Below are 21,837 nucleotides of genomic sequence, written 5' to 3'. Positions count from 1 at the left end.
CACTTAAAACAAGAGTTGAAATCAAAGTAAACTCGGTAAGGCAATTCTGAGCAGGTGGGTTTTGAAGGTAGGGAGGGATGGGCCAACCTCTGATATGTTTGGGGAGTGCATTCCAGAGGGAGGGGCCGGGGGCAGCAACAGAGAAAGTCCCGTTGCCCCAGGTTCGGAGCCTGGTCTTGGGGACCTCCACTGGACCTGAGGGAACGGGACGGAACATGCAGATTGAGGTGGTTATAGAGGTAGGGGGGAGCCAGGTTGTGGAATGCCTTATAGGCGGTGGTGGGCAGCATTTTCAAGTGGATTATTTGTTTGACAGGCAGCCAGTGGAGGTCATGGAGGACTGGTGTGACATGGTCTCTGGAGCGGGTACTGGTGAGCTGGCGGGCAGCTGAGTTTTGAACATATTGGAGTTTATTGAAGGCTCCGGAGGTTATGCCATGGAGGATGCTGTTGCGGTAGTCTAGCCGGGATGTAATGAAAGCGTGGAGGGGTGTTTCGGCACGAATAGGCAGCAGAGGATGTCAGGGAGGGCTGGAGACGGGCAATGTTCCTAAGGTGATGTACTATGTGAGTAAACAAACAAATAGCTACAGTGGAGAGCAGTACTGTCCGGACAGAGGCTCTCTCTGGCTGCATCTCAGGTCTAGAAATTAAATACTTTTTTTTCTCTCTTGCGTCTTAGTCCCTCCTAATGAGAGGCATACATGATCTGGATAATCTCTGTCTTATAAGTATATCTTTACTTATCTTTCTTGTTATTGTTATGTTATGCTGTGTTAGCACAGTAGGCCTACTGCAGATAAAAGGCGCTATATAAATGCACCATTTATTTACCATTTATGATGATGACACAGCTGAGCCCCACCTCTAACCTTCATTGCAGGCATGTAAAAAACCTGCTCATTGATGACAATGAAAGAACAGTCTTTAGTTATGCCACACTTTAATTTGCCCCACTACAGTTTCACATTGGCATCCACCCGCAACCCCGACTTACTTGCGTGTGCGCGTACACATTACACCATCTGTAGGGGTGTTATCATTAATGTCATGCTGTTCAGCTTAGAACGTCTTCCAGGATGCACTCATGTTTCCTCGCTTATACTTCAACTCCTCAGAGACACCTACTAATCCTTTGCTCCTCGCTCCTTGAAGCAGGAATAAGAGAACTGGCATGTCCATCAAAATGGCGGCCTGAGTTGAACCTGAACCTCCAGTTCAAGTGAGGATAGAGGAAATATCAGGCAAGAGACTTGGGAGAGAGAACAAACGAGAAACACAGGGGAGGGGTAGACATCAGAAACACTGGTTATGAGGGGAAGGCACAGCCAGAATATTTATTTACAGTAACTACTGTATTACTCACAAAGAAACTCAAACCAAAACATCACAACCTCTTCCATCTCGTAACTCTTTGTTCATGAAACTTGGTCCACTTATACTGTTGTCGATAATAAGGATCGAGCGCATTCATACTTGATACCTAATTAAATGCCTAATTTATGTTAAAAAAATTGCTGATATGCAAGCTCACAACGTGACACGGACGCGATGCGCTGTGAGCTTGTATATTCACTATTTCGGCGCAAGACACCGTTGTATGCCAGAGTATAAATCAGGCTTAAGGGTGGCTCTCCTGGTAAGAGCTCACATCACATAAATACAGTCCTTCCCACAGCAGGCCTGGGTTCTAATCAGACCCGAAGCCCTTTGTGGCATATCTCCCCCCTCTCTCTCGCTTTCTGTCTCTCTGTGTTCTGTGTCTATATCACAGAAAAATAAGAATAAAATATAGCTGCAAGCAGCGATAAGCGGGGCCAGGGAATAGAGAGAGAGAGAGAGAGAGAGAGAGAGAGAGAGAGAGAGAGAGAGAGAGAGAGAGAGAGAGAGAGAGAGAGAGAGAGAGAGAGAGAGAGAGAGAGAGAGAGAGAGAGAGAGAGAGAGAGAGAGACTAATGAGGAGTGCGTGAGGGCAGGTGTGATTATGGATTGAGAGGGAATGACAGCAGGTGAGGTGGGTAGATCCAATCCATGGGAATAGGCCAGGTGGACTGTTGCTGTTGCTCACTTTCTAAAAGAACATAATTATGAGAGAGAGAGAGAGAGAGAGAGAGAGAGAGAGAGAGAGAGAGAGAGAGAGAGAGAGAGAGAGAGAGAGAGAGAGACGGAATAGATTGAAGAGAGAGAGAGAGACGGAATAGATTGAAGAGAGAGAGAGATAAACGGAATAGATTGAAGAGAAAGAGAGAGAGAGAGACCTTCGGATTGACAGGCTGCAACACTACCTATAGTGCTATAGCTTTGTCCAGGCTAAGGTTGTCTGTTGAAGATAAAAATGAACCAGTGAAAGCAGCCGATCTACAAGCTCAGAAACATGTTGCTATCTGAAAAGTTTTGAGATTGTAGATCGTCTATTTTCAGAATGAAGTATGTCATACATTGCAAAAACATACCTTCTCAGATAAGCATTTCATGTTATCTTTATCAATTGCATATGTATTCATTAATACAGTCTTGTTGTTTGCAATGCACTTTAAATGAAGTCTCCACCAAGTGAGGCTTGAACCGGCAACCTTGATGTTGTGAGACATTCACTTAAGCGGGAAGCCATTGGACCAACAGACCTGATCCAGTGAAAACGGAGGTCAAACAGATGATACCATTTCACGCAAATAACTGAAAAATCCTGGGTTTAAGTGTTTTTCAAACTGCTCAAAATTACGGACAATCTAAGGGCGGAGAGAGAGACATGGAAAAGGAATGGATTGAAGAGAGAGAGACATGGAAACATAATAGATTGAAGAGAGAGAAAGATGGAAGCAGAATGGATTGATTGAACGTCTCAACCTATTGCCATTAACAGGAATCGATCCCTCAACCTTCGGATTGACAGGCTGCAACACTACCTATAGTGCTATAGCTTTGTCTAGGCTGAGGTTGTCTGTTGAAGATAAAATTGAACCAGTGAAAGCAGCCGATCTACAAGCTCAGAAACACGTTGCTATCTGAAAAGTTTTGAGATTGTAGATCGGCTATTTTCAGAATGAAGTATGTCATACATTGAAAAGACATACTCTCAAATAAGCATTTCAGGTTATCTTTAACAAGTGCACTTGCATTAATTGACACAAGTAAGACGTGCAAACGCTGGAAGCGAACGCAGATTGACTGAGGCTGCTATATTTCAACCACACTGTAGTAGTGCACTCTGCCGCACTCTGCCGGCTGTATACAGGCAGTGCAGCTGCTGGCATTTCAGCACGGAGTCTCGAGTCACATGGGGGCGCGAGCCAATGAGAGCGTGAACACACACGGAAAGACCATAAATAAGGGACAGACACACACACACACACAACCCAAGCACAGTGATATAGTAAGCTCCACTTGGTCGGAGGCCTCCTTCCGCGTTCGCAACAATCATGTTGTGTGCAATGCAACTTAAATGAAGTCTGCATCAAGTGAGGCTTGAACTGGCAACCTTGAGGTTTTAAGGCACACACTTAAGCGAGAAGCCATTGGAACAACAGACCTGACCTGGTGAACAACAGACCTGACCTGGTGAATATGAGAGAGAGAGAGAGAGAGAGAGAGAAGCAGAATGGATTGATTGGACATCTCAACCTATTGCCATTAACAGGAATCGAACCCTCAACCTTCGGATTGACAGGCTGCAACACTACCTATAGTGCTATAGCTTTGTCCAGGCTAAGGTTGTCTATTGAAGATAAAAATGAACCAGTGAAAGCAGCCGATCTACAAGCTCAGAAACACGTTGCTATCTGAAAAGTTTTGAGATTGTAGATCGTCTATTTTCAGAATGAAGTATGTCATACATTGCAAAAACATACCTTCTCAGATAAGCATTTCATGTTATCTTTATCAATTGCATATGTATTCATTAATACAGTCTTGTTGTTTGCAATGCACTTTAAATGAAGTCTCCACCAAGTGAGGCTTGAACCGGCAACCTTGATGTTGTGAAACATTCACTTAAGCGGGAAGCCATTGGACCAACAGACCTGATCCAGTGAAAACGGAGGTCAAACAGATGATACCATTTCACGCAAATAACTGAAAAATCCTGGGTTTAAGTGTTTTTCAAACTGCTCAAAATTACGGACAATCTAAGGGCGGAGAGAGATACATGGAAAAGGAATAGATTGAAGAGAGAGAGACATGGAAACATAATAGATTGAAGAGAGAGAAAGATGGAAGCAGAATGGATTGATTGAACGTCTCAACCTATTGCCATTAACAGGAATCGATCCCTCAACCTTCGGATTGACAGGCTGCAACACTACCTATAGTGCTATAGCTTTGTCTAGGCTGAGGTTGTCTGTTGAAGATAAAATTGAACCAGTGAAAGCAGCCGATCTACAAGCTCAGAAACACGTTGCTATCTGAAAAGTTTTGAGATTGTAGATCGGCTATTTTCAGAATGAAGTATGTCATACATACTTCATACCCTCTCAAATAAGCATTTCAGGTTATCTTTATCAATTGCATATGTATTAATTGACACAATTACTGGTAGTGTGTTGATATTTATAAGTATTTCCGTCCATTATGAACCAAGCCTCTGTGTCCCGAACTACTCTAGATCACTGGTTCAAAAAACATTTACCAATAAAGGCATTTTTGTGTCTCCTCGGAATGAAAACTAGTGAAAGTAGCCGATCTACAAGCTCACAAAACGTTGCTATCTGAAAAGTTGTGAGATTGTAGATCGGCTATTTTCACAATGAAGTTTGTCATACATTGCAAAAAACATACTCTCTCCAAGAAGCATTTCATGTTACCTTTAACAGTTGCACATGTATTAATTGAGAGAGAGAGACATGGAAACATAATAGATTGAAGAGAGAGAGAGATGGAAGCAGAATAGATTGATTGGACATCTCAACCTATTGCCATTAACAGGAATCGAACCCTCAACCTTCGGATTGACAGGCTGCAACACTACCTATAGTGCTATAGCTTTGACCAGACTGAGGTTGTCTGTTGAAGATAAAACTGAACCAGTGAAAGCAGCCGATCTACAAGCTCAGAAACACGTTGCTATCTAAAAAGTTTTGAGATTGTAGATCGGCTATTTTCAGAATGAAGTATGTCATACATTGCAAAAACAGACCTTCTCAGATAAGCAATTAATGTTATCTTTATCAATTGCATATGTATTCATTAATACAGTCTTGTTGTTTGCAATGCACTTTAAATGAAGTCTCCACCAAGTGAGGCTTGAACCGGCAACCTTGATGTTGTGAAACACTCACTTAAGCGGGAAAACATACCCTCTCAAATAAGTATTTCAGGTTATGTTTAACAATTGCACATGTATTAATTGACACAATCATGTTGTGTGCAATGCAACTTTAATGAAGTCCGCATCAAGTGAGGCTTGAACTGGCAACCTTAGGGTTGTGAGGCACACGTTTAAGGGAGAAGCCATTGGACCAACAGACAAGAACCTGTGAAAAAGGAGATCACACAGATGATACAGTTTCACGCAAATAGCTGAAAAATCCTGGGTTTAAGTGTTTTTCAAACTGCTCAAAATTGCAGACAATCTAAGGGCGGAGCTTACTGGTCAACGTGATACATGTGTTCCTCATGAGTCAAGGCACATGTGTAAGCAGGTTTAATGGCTGTCGGCCAAACGAGGCATGACTTTTGCCTGTTTAAAGTTTGCACTTTCAAAAAATCGCTATAGCGCCCCCCTTTGACCAATTGGAGTAAGATTGGTTTCAGTAATATTTGGAATGACCCTCAACATTAACGCAAAGTTTCAAAGAAATGTGAGTCTGCATGTATGTGTTAGGGGCAGATGAATAATTGTCATAAAACTGCAATATTCATTGGCTCATTAAAGCTTCATTTTTTCACTTATGGAAAATCTTTTGCGAAAGATTGTGAGATTTATTTGCTGATAGTTTTTCATGACCATCTACCATATGGCCGAGTTTCGTAAAAAGCGACAGCACGGTTCACCCAGAACTGCGAAAAGTGGCAGAAGAAACAGAATACAGGGAATAATAAAACAGGTCCAGAGCTGAGCTCTGGCCCCGTAATAAACTTCAAAAACATTACTCAGACACTAGAACAACCATCAGCTGCTTGAGGCTGAACTTTCGCTCTTTTTTTCTCTGCAACTTTGCGAGTCAAACACACAGCGTGGGGTGTGATGCAGTTAAGGCAGTGGCTGTGCTGACTGAGGCAGGGTTTCTTAAATGGGGGTACGTGTACCCCTAGGGGTACATGGAGGAACTACAGGGGGTACGTGAGAGAAAGTGGACAATAGACAAATTGTGTGAACCTGACGATCTGTACAGTGTTAGACCAAACTTGGCTTGAACAACTGTTACTGAATAGAAATACTTATTTGCTATTATGCTGCTTTATTTAGAACAGGAGGCACCAATTGCAACTGACTCAATGTCTTATTTGTAATGTTATCTTCATCCGGATTTAATTGGCCAAGCTTCACACGATGTAGTGCTCTGATCAGTGCTACTAGATATGAAGGCCACATAGCGGCCTGAGCATCCAACTTATTTAAATAGGCCATAATTGGTTAAACAGTGCTGGATCAGTAGAGCTTACTGACTTTGGCTAATTATAATTACTGGGAGTTTTTTAATCTTTTTATTTTATTTCATTTGATTTTATTTTACTTAAGTACAAAAAACACTATACGTATTTTTTTCATGTCCTGGAAAAGAAGAAAAAACTTTTTTGCTGATCTTTCTTTATGGTCAATTAAATATGGCCAGCAGGGACCAGACTTCCATTTCAAAGTAGCCTGGTTAGTGGTTTGCCATGATGGCTTGATAGGAGGCCCATGACAGAAATTCAAAGACATCTTTTCTGATAATGGAAAATGGCATGGCTGGGCTCTAGCCACTGGATAATGGAGAACTACACTGACACTAAGCTGGTTCTAATCTCCATTTTGATGGATTATTTGCAGTTCACTTCAGTAATGGAGGATATTTCATTTCAACATTTACTTAGAAATGGGAGAATAGGTGCCATGTTTCTTTTTTCCCATACCATATAGTAATGTGCTTCAGGCTACAGTCAATTATCATTCCCTCTATTACTGAGCAGAATGTTCTGGTTTGAAGCCCCACATAAGTAGCAAATAAGTAACATGCAAAGCCTTTACTCTCAACATTTACACTCATAGAGCCCTTGAGCAAGCTTGAAGCAATCTAACGTGATGAATGAGTGGAATGATGGATTTGAAGAAGCGACAATTATAAGGCACATTTTCATATAGAGCCAAATACACAATAAACTACTGTAGAAAAAGTGCTCCTCGGAGTACTTTTCTTTCCTGCCAGGTCAGGTAGGTTATTGTGGCCTCCTGGTGGCACTATAATAGGCCAATGTGAAAAAGGTGACATTTCTTCTTAGGCCTTTCACTGCAATCTGACACTGCATTCATGATTTGAGGCATTTTGTTTGCAAAAATGTGTTTAGCTAAATTAGACCGGCTGGTGGCGCTATAACAGGCCAATGTGAAAAGGGTGGCATTTCTTCCTCTGCCTATTGGGAATGTGCGTTCAAAATTGTACGGAAATCGCACGCTGCGTTCATGATTTGAGGCATTTTGTTAAAAAATAACCAATCCTGCAAACTTTGGAAGCCAATCATCGGCCTCCTGGTGGCGCTATAACAGGCCAATCTGAAAATCTTCGCCAGAGTTTCGGCTTTGGCATCCAGGGAGCGTGTGTGCACAGTTTTGCAGCGACCGGGCCAACAGTGCCGGAGATTAGCTGCTCAGAGACAGACGGACGGACGGACAGGGTGCAAAACATAGTCTCGTCCATTCCTTTCGGTCTGGTGGAGACTCAAAAGGGAGAAAGAGTTAGCATAGACCTACAAAGAGCTACATGCACAATGCACTAAGAAAGTGTATACACAAGAATGAATGGAGACAGTTAGCATAGGCATGATTTATTCTAACCATGGGCCTCCTCTCTGTCGCCATCAACCGCCAGGGAAAGAGGAACATTGATCTTCACTCCAAGAAGCAGAGGGCTCCACCAACATCCTGAGTCATTTCAACCAATAGCCCACACAATTTATGGCTTCAAATGTAAAATGAAGCACCTATCACCCTGGCGGCATTTGCCATTATTTGTACGCACAGGGAGGCTCATGAAAGCCCCCACACACACAGAGTTAATCTGACATATTAACCCATTAAGACCGGGAATGCATCTGTGTCATGTTCAGATTTCTTTGGCTATTAAAAAAAATTGCAGATAATTATACAAGCTCATAGTTTGGCACCAAGTGCCGTGCTATGAGCTAGTATAGCTGCTATTTTTTTTAATAGCCAAAGAAATCTGAAAATGAGCTTGTAGATCTGTTATTTTTGTAAAAATGGTAAAAATGTGTGCAAATCTTTGAATGTACATATTTATTTATTTTTAAGCAAACATTTGTAACTAATATCTTTGCTTCTGGGGATTCTTTGTCTAGTCTAAATCTTAACAGTTTTCTGAAAAACATCTGTTGCTATAATATCAGTGGTTCTCAAACCTTTTTCATGTCAAGGGCCCCAAAAATTATATGTATTTGGGGCCCCCATCTCAAAATATTTTGTTCCAGGGACAAAAGGGAAATCTAAAAATGACTCAGATGTGTTACCGGATTGAATGGATTAATCAGTGCTTATGGCAGCGAGGAGCGGTGGGGCTCGCAATAACCTGTCAGCCAAACAGCCACCTCCCTGAGTCTCCCGTCACATGGAGACTCAAGGAGTCTCCACGGAGGAGTGAACCCTGGTCTGAAATGAGATATGTATACCATTTGGAAGCATGGACCTTGAAAAGCTTGTACAAAAATGATTGATGATATGAAATTAAGACAGAGTGCAGTACAGTATTTGTCTAGCCTTGTGCATAACACAGCTGCTTTGGTCCATTTTTGGCCAACAAAACGATGTCACCTTCACAGCCTTGGAATAAAACACTTCACGTGTTGATGGCTTCAATCTCAGGCATATTTATTCCTGCTATACCCCGACCACGTGCCCTCAAATTTACACGCAGGTAAGCACGCACATATAAGCACGGACGCCGCTCAAATGTGCACACACGTCTGCCTTGCCCTGTGTCTTGCCAGTCAGCTTTCCAACCAATGGCTGAGTCCCGCTCCATTGTTATTCTGGCTCTGCATACTCACCATCTTGACCCCTCCTTAATAAATCTGTATTCGTACAGTTGCAAGCAGTGTGCCTGACTTCTGCTTTTTAGGTCCAAAAGTAACTAAACCACACAGCTTCCAGGGTTTCATGATATTTCTTTAATCTGAATGTTGAGGAAACTAACTTGGGGGCACAGACTGACTCACTAAACAAGCTCTTTCAGCAAGATCATAACATTGGCTTTTAAAGTATTTTGGAGGGGGTTATATATTGCGGAGCACTCCTTCCTATTCTCATCCGTGCCCAGATAAATAGCCTGTGGGGGCGGTTATTTTTGAAAAACTATTTTTTTTAACTCAGCAGAAAGATGAAAGCTGCCCTAAGAATGCAAATGTTCTCCACCCAACAATTCAAAACACTGTCAATCAGTCTCAGACAGGTTTGTTTTAGCTGTCAGTACCTCCTTGAATTCCTTCTTCCGTCTACTGATGACAAAACTGTTCATTTCTTCAACAATCATCTATATAGTTGATGGAATAAGATATTTAGCCTGAAGTTGCATCTGAGACATTCATATATTTCTTATACAGGACTCTAATTTCAGTGGCATCTGGCATGTTGTCAGATTCTCTCTGCCTCATGACCTACATCTAAATCACTTCCAACCTCAGCAGAATCCTGAGTAGATGCAGAAAATTTAGGGCTGCATACAATTCTGTTTCACGCTTATCTACTCGTGAGATATGGGCAGCGAGCAGTGGTGGAAAGTAACTAAGTACAGGTAGCACTTTAAACAAACATCCTGTTAATAGGCATTAATCAACAGTTAATAAGTCACTTACAGTGTAAGTCTAAAATGCTCATTAGCCTTATGTGTTAATAAGGATATGTGTTAATAATAGCATAAACACATGTATTGTTAAATTATAAGAACATAAGGAAACCACCCCCCCTTACACCAAATATTTTTTCCCAAAAATAGCAGATCTACAAACATTCTGTAACATAACACATTCTGAGCTTGTAGATCATACATTTTCCCAATTGCTTGTCTATCTTTGCTGAATGTTCGCCAATTATGTATTTCGTTTTTTTTTGTTTTACTCTGACAAAGTACGCTGTCAGAGTTACAGATCTGTATGGGTCCACTCCAGGCGATTTATGTGCGCGGCCGTGGGGGCTCAACTCGAACCGCACTAGGTAATGGCACTGTAAGTTTGAGCGTGACATCTGAGATTGATGTGGGGGCTGACCATTTCGGGTGGGGGCTTAATAGCCCCGAGGCCCCCGCGGTATCGGCGTCTATGGTCCACTCGGACCCCTGGTGGCCCCCTAGACCTGATGTTGAGAAACAGTGGACTATTAGCACACTCTGCCACAGATGTTATAATCTGCTTTACTTTTAATTGCCTTGTTTTGCATTTTTTTCCATAAACCATGCACCTTATGTACATATCTGTCATGCCTGCTGCTATTTTTACTGACTCTTTCCACTGTTATTTTTTACCACACACCTTATGTATATTTTATGCACCTTTTGTATTTATTTCACACTGCCATGTTGATTAGCTCTGCTTCACCCACCTTTTTTATTTTCATTTTTTCCTTTTTTTTTTTTACAGCTGTAACCTATGATGTGACAATAAAGTTGAGTTGAGCCGAGTTGTGTGACACACTTTCTGATTGCTCATGGGTAATGTGTATCATGCTTTCTATATTGCTCATAGGTCAAGTGTAACATGTTTTCTAATCACTCATGGGTAGGAGGGAATGGACTATGTTGCAACGCAACGTGTTGTCAACTTCTAGATCTGCTATTTTCATCAAATGTTTGCCTATTTTCACTGAATGCCTGCACCTACTATGACATGCTCAGAATTGGGACGTTAGGGTTTATGTGGTTAAGAGTGATATCGCTCTTCTGAACAAGCAGCGCAGAGATGGAGACCACTCCTGTGATTATCAAAGAGAGGCTTTCAAATTGCATTAGGAGTATAGTGACATAGTACTACCCTACTGGTTCCCTTTCTGTAGGCTACACCCTGGGAGGCAGCGAAGTTAAACTGTATTCTATTTTAGAAAATATATGCGTTTCCCACAGACCACCTGAGCTGTTCGTTATGTAACTTTTAACATAATTGTCTTACTCACTGTTCTGAAAAAGATAAAACAAGAGATCCTCAGACAGACTCTCAAAATCCTTCGAGACGGTATACAAATTGAGTCTTAATTGTATATGAAGTATATTTCACTCCCAAATGAGGTCTTACTGCCATTTGAAAACGTGATAGTGTCAAAACAATGTATGGTTTGTAGAACAAAGTTTGAAAGCATATCACTGAATTGCTCGGTTGAAAAAGCAAATACATCCCTTAGTTAATTATGGATTTCATTCACTGTAGGCTACAGCATGTTCTCTATCCCATATCTATGGTGTTTTATAAGTGCAATTACCATATCATCAAGCAGAATTGGCTGTAGAATTAGTTCTAAGGGCGGAATTGTCACTACAGCTATAATCCAATCATTCTTTCACTCAAGTTCTTTGCAAATACAACACATGTACTGTATGTGAATGCGGGAGTCATATGAGGCTCCTTTATTTCAGCTCTCATACTGTATGAAGAATTCCATTAAACATTATTATTTGTAATCCCTCAAGCTGAAAATTACAGTGTTCAGTGAAAATAATTGGATTTTAACACTACTGAATCGCTAATAGCTATCTATTTGTGCGGCCACGCTTTCAGTTCCGCAATCCTGCATTTTTCCACATCGCCGACATTTTCTAAGTTCACTAATTCCAAATTCGGCAATTCTGGTATTAGGCTAAAGACCTATTTAGGCTGCATACATGCTAGATTAATGGAGTGGGTTTAAGTGGTGAAGACCCTCTTTCTCTGCAATATTCACACTGGTCGGCCTGCATCATCATGGTATTGTCATCTAACAGTTCAGGCTTTTAATTTGATGGCAGGATTTAAATTAACCCCCCGTGGTTTATTAACGGCATCACCGATGCAATGTAGTGGAAACAGGAGCGCAATTAAAACCAAATGGAAGGTAATGTGAACTGGCGGTTATATTTCATATTATAATTATAGTTGAGAACTGTCAGTTGAGAGTTGTAAGGTTTCAGTCCAGGGACAAGGGTGACAAGCACATGAAAACACTGAGTAAAAAGAGTGATACATTAAAACAGCCATTAATATCTTTATGCATATAATGTCTCAAAGAGCTTCATAAAAAGGCCATTCTCTGTGTCTCCCCATATAGGATCCCACTCTAACATCCTCCAGGCTATTAAGGGGCCATTCCACTGATCTTTACCAGCTCAGTGGCCTTGTGGTTAGAATGTCGTCCGCCCTGAGGTGTCCGCCCTGAGACTGGGAGGTCGGGGTTCGATACTCCTGGACATACTTGTGTCATGTCCAGGGGGTGTACTTGTACATCAAGCTGCCTCATGCTACAGAAACCTGGGCAACAAGAAGAAATCTTAACTTGACACCATAAGGGTCCTAAAATTATATGGTGCAAAAAAAGAATACACCTAAGTATTTAGTTCAAGGAGAAATATAGATGTGATTTGAAAATGTTCTGTCAGTTTCTTTAGCAGTTTCTGTCCTGAAGTAGAGTCAAGACCTGCTTGAATCTGAATAATAACCACTTTAATGAATTCCTTGGGTCACAATGATATGGAATAATGTGTACATTTGTCTCTGTATGTTGTTTACTTCAAGAGTTATGGTATTTTCTGTTATCTCCATTTTATGTTTCAGGTTGGGGATAGGTGTAAGAAAGGGTTAAAAATGACCCCCATGGGACATTAGTTGACCAGGGCAACAAGAAGAAATCTTAACTTGACACCTTAAGGGTCCTAAAAACAGGTTACAAAAACATGTCACTCGGGTGCTGTGGGACCCTCTCCCCTGTCCTACTATATGGGCCGCATGGCTTGGCAAGGCCTACTTACTTCCAATAATCTTATCGAGGGACAGTACAGGAGAACAGCCCGGGACCTCCTGAGCTCCACATTTCCCCATGGAATCCCACTCTAACACATTTATGTCAGAGTGGAATACTATGGGAAGCCCCACAAGTACCCCAGGTACTCCCAGGTACATATTCAGCTGCGCTGCTCATCGGCAAGTTCCTTACAAATGGGGCACCATTGTGTTCACAGAAAGGACTTTTTGAGCTGCCAGCACTTTTCCCCCATGTATTTCTATGACAAAGAAAGACACACTGGAGCGCTCCTCTAACCAGCTACCAGCACAGAGCATCGAGTTTCAGCACTCTCGGCGTCCAGTGTTTTTTGTTTTTTGGGCGCTTCAGGTAGAAAATTCTTCAACTTTTGGAGAGTAGCGCCGCTCATCAGTGTCACGTTGTTGATAGGTTTGCACTGTGTGCTTAATAAGAAGAAGTACTCTGGACATGATATCCAAAGCACAAAACGCTTTTTGTGGCCCATAATCCAGTGCTATAGAACAAATTATGTAAGCATTACATGATTATTGAATCAGCATTCATGAGCGTATATGTTATAAACAGGAGTTTCTGTGTTTTTCATTACTATGCACCTGATGGTGTGGTATTATTTCCAAAACAGTTTTTCACCCAAATTTGGAGCTTCAGGTGTTCTGATAAGGCTGTGGACAGGGAACTTTAATAGAAGAACATTGCGTTAACTAATATATTGTGCCCTACCTTCATGATTAACGCAGAATTATTGTCCCAGACTGAAACCGTACGAGAACAATTGCTCTAGGCGATTGCAGCGCCATATACTCATAAATGACCGTGCCTAAAGTGAGTTACAGCTTTTGCCTCTTGTCCCGAGGAATAGAACATTCATTAACCTGAATATGCCAGTAAATGGGGTTTCAGTAAAGGCCTATCACTCAGGAAATAGGACATGGGCGACATTTCTATGCATCTGAGTTTGGTGTAGAGAGTTAACTCTTGTGTCACTCTACTTTTATCACTCTTATTTCATTCTAGGGAAAGAAAAACTAAATAAAAACAAAGCTATGATGACTAAAACTAGGACTAATTATATTGACAATTTTGTCAACAAATTAAAACTAGACTAACATGTTAGTGAGGGACTAGTGGAGAAGAGATCCAGTAGAACTAGAAGACAAGTCATTTTATGTTTGGTTGCGCTGGGGTGTTGCGCTCTGAAAATAGCAGATCTACAAGCTCACAACGCGTTGCAACGCGTAACAGCATGTAACCAAGTGTAAAATTAGCCATTACGACGCCTTCAAGACCCGCCAAAATACATTTTAGTCGTAGTCGACTAAAATCTTATGATTTTTGATTTTTGTCAACGAAACTGGACAAAAACTAAAACATTTCAGATCACTAAAATATGATTAAAACTAAATGGAATTTTATTCAAAAGACTATGACTAAAACTAAATCAAAATTTGCTGTCAAAATCAACACTGCAAATGCGAGATCAGAGTAAGCAGAACAAACAACAAGGTAAATAGTCACATAAGTACAGTGCAAATTGTTGTTGTACGATGGAGTATAAGTTCTAAATGTAGAACGAATGCCAGAATCAATTACTCAAGTGATAAAATGTTCAACTGCAAGTTATTTCCAGAGCTGCATCAATAAAGAAGGAATATTACACTCACGTTGGCTCTTCACAGTACTTTAGCTAAATCTGTAATTTGGTGAAACACCCGAGGGGCTGTGGCATGCAATGCATCATCAGACCCATAATGATTAAATCAACAAAGACTGGTTTGAATTTAGGAGGTGAGATAATCCCCCCAACCAGAAGAGGAAAATAAACTAGTTAATTTGATAAACTGTGATAAAACTTAGCATAATACATTATGAGCTAAATAACAGCCTAAATAGTTCAAACTGTCACCTGCTTTCTTTCTTACTCATGTTGGCACTATGGTGATTATAGCTTTATGCATTTAACACTTAAACCCCAGCATCGGCTATTTTCAGCGAAAGCTTTCCCCACAATAACAGAAAACTGAAAATACACTAGTATTGAGCCCTGAGGGACTCCGGTTACCCATATGGGGTTTAAGTGGTTAATCTTTATCTTTTTTTTTTCCCAACATTTTTGAAACACCCCCATTCACATGGGATCAAGTGACCGCTGCAATGTGTGCCTTGAAGGACAGATGACAACATCCAGACTCTTAGCCGTTGGAAGAGAAGCCACCAGGCGGTTGTCGATGGAAATGGAAAGACACTACTCTAATAATAATAATAATAATAATAATAATGTATTTTATTTATAACACACTTTATATTCTTGCAAATCTCAAAGTGCTACAGGGTTTAAAACCATGGCATAAAAACAGCATAGGCAACCAAACAATTACCAACTAGGCTAGCCTAAAGGGTCAAATTAAAACTAAGTAAAAAAACAGGGCAAGGACAAAAACAACAAAGGCCCAGGAAAAACTCTCTACAGGTGGCAGGACTTACCCGGGAAGAAGAGAAGCTAAATCTTGTCTGGGTCGAGCTTGAGGTGGTGGGAAGACGTCCACTGTGAGATGTCAGCCGGGCATGCAGCGATCACTCTTCAACCTGTGTGGCAGAGGGAGGCAAGGAGAAAAGCAGTTGAGTGTTATCAGCATACTGTTACAGTGATAGGACTCACTGCTAGGAAATGTTGTACATTATTTGTCTTTTCCCCCTTTAATAGAATTATAGCCACAAGGTAATTTCTTGTCATTTGAAACAAATAAATATATTTGTTTGATGCTTCACTGCATCATTGGAGAGCTGAACAAGGTTGAGTCTGCACCTTAACTTTGATTTATAGCATGCCACGCCCGTCACACAGCGACAAGTGTCAGGCATCACTTTGTAGCTTCATGTTGCTGGCTTCCATTGAAAATAACGTGTAGCTGGCCACTTTGTCGGTGCTAGTGCAGAACGCAGTGTTAGGAACTCCATTCCCTTTGAAGCTCACAGCGTGAAGTATGACATATCATGGTTAAATGCTTGACATTCTACAATATGTTATGTGTGTGATGCTTATTATACACTGAGGGGGTTAGGGCTTCCATCAATGACTAGAACATGGGATATATACATGCTTACAGGATTAGTAGTTTTCAAAGTGGGGGCCGCTATGGGGGCACCAGGGAGGCCAATTGAAAAAGAAAGGGAAATAGCAAATCAAATAACCCCTTTCAGCCTGCGTCCCCATTTTGGTCATTATTGTTAAAAAAAATTCAACAGATTCTGAAAAATGCCATTTTGTAATAGGGCTATGGCTATAGCTATGGCCTTTGAGGGTCCTTGATATAGAAACGTTTGGGAATCCCTATTATACATTCCTGGAGTTGCTCACAATAACAATGCAAAGGTTCAACAGGATATAACAAGAGAACAAATGACTGTGATGTAAATGTAAATGCAACTATTGTTTTCCCGGCTGAAGGAATCTAATTTTAATCTCTTTGCCACTAATCCATTTTATTGTCCGATCTGCAGCATCTAGTAACACATCAAGCAGAAATGGCTTTCATTAAGACGCTATTTTTAAACATGTATGATAAATATGCACGGTAGAAACTATAGTGGCCTCTCCTCCGGGGGCCTGCAAGGTGAATGAGAGATGACAGCCCTAACACAGGTTTAATCATTGTTTTCATTTTTGATTACCCCCGGACTGGGGTCATAGTCGGCATGATGGATGGCAAAAGCTTTCATCCCATTTTCCCCTGGACTCTCACCGTGCTCTGAAATATCATTTTTTACACCGGTTGGGGGGGGGACAAATGTGAGTAGAATTAACGTTGTCATGCACAGAATAAAGAATTGGCCTCAATCTTTCACTGCACCCACCCCCTACCCTCCACCCCACTGCCTGAAACATAATTACACAGAATTAAACAAGGATGCCTGTAACACTTGTACAAACAATAACATCAACAACAACAACAACAATAATATAGAATAGTCAAAATAATAATGTTGATAATAATAATAATGATAATAATAATAATATCAGATTCATAAATACAATACTAACTAGAAAAAGTGCTCCTCGGAGCACAGGTCTCCGCCAGGTCAGGTACGTTATTGTGGCCTCCTGGTGGCGCTATAATAGGCCAATGTGAAAAGGGTGCCATTTATTCTTAGGTCTTTCACAGCAATCAGACACTGCATTCATGATTTGAGGCATTTTGTTCCAAAAATGTGTTTTGCTAAATTAGACCTGCTGGTGGCGCTATAACAGGCCAATGTGAAAAGGGTGGCATTTCTTCCTCGGCCTAGTGGGAATGTGCGTGTGAAAATTCACGGAAATCGCAAGCTGCGTGCATAGTTTGAGGCTTTTTGTTCAAAACGGACCAATCCTGCAAACTTTGGAAGCCAACCATAGGCAATGAGGATGGAATATGGGAAATCTGACAGATTTGCGTTGATCACATGACCATAGAGATACTGTGTACCGATTTGCATGACGTTTGGATAAAATCTGTAGGAGTAATGTAAAAAAAAAGGGTTTTGCACAAATTGGCCTCCTGGTGGCGCTATAACAGGCCCATGTGAAAAAATTGGGGCAGAGGTTCTGAATTGGCATCCAGGGAGTGTGTGTGCACAGTTTCGGAGCGACCGGGCCAACGGTGCCAGAGATTAGCTGTTCACACACAGTCAGGACGGACGGACGGACGGACGGACAGACAGGGGCGAAAACATACTCTCTCGCCATGCCTTTCGGCCTGGCGGAGACAATAAAGAAATAGAAAGACGCAAATTTCCTGGCCTTGATCATTCATAACCACTTAAACCCTTCATACTTGAGCTGACCCGGGTCCCCGGGGGGGGGGCTCTATACTTGGTCCCCTTCTCCCCCCCCCCCCCCCTCTACGACAAATCTCTTCGCAGAAAATTGCCGATCTACTAAAATTGGAGATCGGCTATTTTTGCTTGAATGTTCACCTATTATGACATGCCCAAAATAGGGACGCTAGATTTCACGTGGTTAAAGCTTATTAAATGTGCTCATCAGCTCAGCTTTCAGGAGAGTGAAGCCCTGAGTGAAACAAGCATTACTGTGATTAAGAGGTCATAATACTGTAATAGCCTGGTGATACAGCAGTTACTGTTGCATGTCCACCTCATGGTCTTTACATATTATCCCTCAATCAAAGTCAGTTTTGCATTTCCTGGCAGGCAAATCTGTATTGCCAAATCCAACCCTATATGTGACTGCTACTGGTCAACCCATCCTCATGTCGCCAGCTGACAATCAGTAGATAATGGAACATTTAGATCATTTTTTTGTTTTTTTTGTTTGTTTTTTTCATATTAACACAGTTCGAATGTTGAAGAAGGCTTGTAATGCAAAAGCTAGTCGTTTTAGAATCATTAAATGGTTACATTTGTATAGCAGAGTAGGCTGCTTTTGTGCGAGTTTGTCTGACATTGCACTGACAAGATCAATGAGTTATAGCCATTTTAAGTGTTAAACAGTGCTGCAACACTGCTGTAGAGCCCCATACAGTATGTGTGCAATGTAGGCTGTTTGGTGTGACTATTCTCATGGAAGACCCCTGAACAGCACCAGGTTTGGTGCGGATTGGAGCAACGTGTGACTTTTAACTACCGTATAGGCTTTTAGTTTATTTCTAAACTGTTCAACCTTGAGTCCAGAATGTTCCTGAGACATCACATTCATAATGTCGTGATCAAGAAGTCATGAAGTTTTTCAAAATATATCAAAAAAAGCCATTTTGCATTCGAGGGCAGCAGCCAGAGACAATAGACATTTGGCGATATTCCTTGGTATGGTAAAGTTTGGGAAACCCCGGTTCAAATGGTACCTCTGCAACAGCTATTTGTGTTTCTGTCATTTACATGTACTGTACAGTCACTCAGTCATATCTCCATCTTGAACTCATCTGCCTGCTCAACTCCTACTCTGCGAGGAAGCGCTGAACCATCCTCCGTTTGCAGACGTCAGGCTTTCAGCAAGGTCAAGGGTATATTGGTAAATGGAGTCTGACATCGCCACAGTGTGTGGGATACTAATGCTAGATACCATAGAGATACTGAAGAGAACCTTCACAAAGTTTTGCTGAAGGTGGTTAAGTTTACAGGCAGCACTAGGGGTGAGCATGACCTTTCTAGGGCATGACAACATTAACAAAACTACAGTACTGTATATAGGGTGTATAAAATGCCATGAAAGACTGTTCTTTTTGTGTGTGTAATGGACTGCCCCTGTGGAAATAAAAGCTGTGAACTTATTGGTTTCACATAATTAATCCATTACATGTACAGATGAAAGGGAAACAACGGGCACAAGAAGGACTTTTAAGCCTTCAAGTGATTAAGGGCGCTTTCACACTCAGGTCCCGGGTGCGCATTCCAGACCGCTTGGCTAGTGTGAATGTAGCGAATCGACCCGCGAAACGGATCACCGTTCCGTTCCCGAAACCACCTCGGGAGGCAGTCTCGGATCCGAATCATGCGTTTTCGGGTACGGTAGCTGCAATGTGAAAGCAAGCGTACCGTTAGACGGAAGTGGCCCGCTATTTGGAATAGGTGACGGTATATAAACTCGACAAAAACAGCCAACAAAAACACAGCTCTTCTAGCCGGTGCTACTGAATGAATGAAAACGCCCCAGAATGCATTGCACACTTAAAGGGCTGGTGCATATTACTCTTAAGGTGGAACATAACAATTGAAATAATAATAAACTTATATGGGAGCCTTTCTAACAATTTTACTCATTCAATTCTGAACCGATTCTTAAAATTTAAAATTCTCTATTAGCTGTGAAGGGCCTTCTTTCATGTCTATCAGTCATGAAACATTGGCGGGTCTCCATCGCGCATTTCAGGTGCGCGAGCAGCGCATATAGTATATCTTGTGGGTATCTTGTGGAGTTTCAGCTACTATGCATCCCAGAAATATATAGCTTATAAGGCTTTGTAATTTGAAATTTGTAAGTAAATATGGTAACTCATTTAGATATAGGCCTACATAGGTTTATAGTTTCCCAAGGACTATAGCCGTTTCACTCATGATGCAATTTCTCCTGAATGCACAGTTTAGTTTATCCCTTCTAAATAGCTTATGTGAGCATAATAAAGAATAGCAGAATAATACATTAAATTACTATCCAAAATACATTATAATGAGCATTATGAGGACCAGTTATATGAAGATAATATATAATATAATATTATAATGAGCATAATGAAGAATAGCAGAATAATTACTATCCAAAATAAATGAGAAGTTTCTTTTTATTAATTCTACAGTTTCACACACAAACGTGGGCTACAAAAACGAAACATCTCTGTGCTTTATTGTCATAAATTGCACTCTTCTACCATATGAATCTGTCATTCATAATTATTGATGTAATTCACATGTATGTCTGTATTTGTTTGTTTGTTGATGTGGGCAACGAGACCAAAGTTATTTTGGTCTCATTTTAGTTAAATGTGTTTTCTTTATTGCTTGTCAGAATTAACTTACTTGTTAACTATGGTAGGCTATTCCCTTATGCTTAAAAAAAAACGTGTATCTTTTATTTGACCTTTTCTCCAATTGTAGCATAAAATAAGGTAACTCATGTTTTGAAAAGTGCTATATAAATAAAGTTATTGTTTTATTATTATGTAGCCTACTTAAACCCTCTATTCTCAGTAAAAACGGACCTACTTTTCTTGGACGCTTTTATCTGTCAACACCAAATCTCTCTGTCAAAAATAGCAGATCTACAAGCTCACAACGCGTCGCGCGTTGTGAGCTTGTAGATTGGCTATTTTTGGCTTATGTTCCCCCCATGCTGGGGTTCATGTGGTTAATACTATTCATAATAATGTAATGGTGTTTTAATTTTGTCAAGGCACCTTGAAATAAAATATTAATATTATCCAGTGATATAAAAACATTAGCTAATGTTTTCATATCACTGGATAATATTAATATTTTATATTGCACGTGCATGATGTTTTCATGATGAGTAGTGTTATTCAGTTCTCACCGCAACTCCGCCCCCTTGCTTTCAACATATTTAAACGCATATTTGTGCGAGACCAGCACAAACATTGTCGCATAGTTGATGACGTCTGTGTCCACAGGGGAAACACTATGTGCATGCTGCCACCTGTAGGATCGGGGGTGTATATGCATGTGTTCTGTGGTGCGATAGGATCTATGCCCAATGTAAATGCAGGCCACTGAGGCCAGCATTCGAATTGGGAAACGTTTTCAATGAAAACGGATCCAGTGAGAAACGGCCCTAAGATGTACACTGGGCAAAGGAAGGAGTGAGTGAGTGAGTGAGTGAGTGAGTGAGTGAGTGAGTGAGTGAGTGAGTGTGTGTGTGTGTGTGTGTGTGTGTGTGTGTGTGCGTGCGTGCGTGCGTGCGTGCGTGCGTGCGTGCGTGCGTGCGTGCGTGCGTGCGTGCGTGCGTGCGTGCGCATACCACATTTACTGTATGTAACAAACTCCTATTAAAATGCAGGTCTGCTGCAATTCTTAGTTCTTTTAAAACAAAGCTAAAACCTTTTTGCCACTGCCTTTTATTGTCTCCGCCAGGCCGAAAGGCATGGCGAGAGAGTATGTTTTCGCCCCTGTCCGTCCGTCCGTGTGTCCGTGTGTCCGTCCGTCCTGTCTGTGTGTTACCACCAAATCTCCGGTACCGTTGGCCCGGTCGTTGCG

Source organism: Gymnoscopelus braueri, assembly GCF_963280865.1.
Source record: "Gymnoscopelus braueri genome assembly, chromosome: 16".
Lineage (NCBI taxonomy): Eukaryota > Metazoa > Chordata > Actinopteri > Myctophiformes > Myctophidae > Gymnoscopelus > Gymnoscopelus braueri.
The sequence above is the reverse complement of the archived record's forward strand: the minus strand, read 5'-3'. Positions refer to the sequence as shown.